Source organism: Physeter macrocephalus, chromosome 14 (genome assembly GCF_002837175.3).
Source record: "Physeter macrocephalus isolate SW-GA chromosome 14, ASM283717v5, whole genome shotgun sequence".
In the NCBI taxonomy this organism is placed as follows: Eukaryota; Metazoa; Chordata; class Mammalia; order Artiodactyla; family Physeteridae; genus Physeter; species Physeter macrocephalus.
Genome location: NC_041227.1, coordinates 92,325,581 through 92,326,519, shown reverse-complemented (window position 1 = coordinate 92,326,519; position 939 = coordinate 92,325,581).

Sequence of the window (939 nt, the reverse complement as noted above, 5' to 3'; positions counted from 1 at the left end):
TAAAAGGAATTTTCAAGTAAAAATATGGCTCACGTGAAGTTGTTATGGCAACTGACTTTAAAAGTAACCGGATTTGGGCAAGTTGCTTCCTCCACCCTCTCTGCAAAGTCTTGCAGGAACTTCATGCTAAAATTATGCTTTAATTTTAATTAGCCAAATAGGTCATAAATATAGCTTATTCCCAAATCCTTACAACGCCTACCCTGCAAGCCACTGATCTACTAATGAGAAAATATTTCAACAAAACCCACTTACCATGAAAAATATCCGATCCAATATTTTTCTAATATAATTTATCAATTTAAACACATTGCATAATGTGATATTCTGTAGCACTCCATTAAGATGATAAATAGCGGGTGGGGGGGGGTGGGAACCAAGAGATTAAACATATTGCAGGCAGTGTACGTGTATTTAAATAACTTGGGCCATTGCCAAGGAAAGCACACTGTTCCCATCCTCAAATACAGTCTAAACTCTGCTGCATATACCTCTGACTGTAAGGGTAATAATAGGACAGAAGAAGGGGGGCAATAAGAAATGACAGGCAACTTCAGAAGAAATAAAATTTCTATTAGGATTTGTTCTAAGATACATCAAAGCAATTCATATGTTTTAATCTGCAGAGAGAAAAAGCAACTACTTGGGGTTTGTGCCTGGGGGCTGCCTCTGTGTATCGAACCACACAGTTTGCATAATGAACAATTTTCATTCAATCAGGATCTCAGCATAGATAGCTCCCACTCAAAAGGTCCTAGACAAGGGCTCATCGTTTTTAATCCTCCCAGCTCCCCCTGCTGGAGGAACATCATTTAACCGGAGAAAAGGATGCCGGGCGGCTCTCTAAGCCTCTGCTCTAAATTCAGGTCCTTTATTAAGTTAGAGACCTGACTTTATAAACACTACCCCCTCCCCAAACAGGAAGGACCTAGAAAGGTC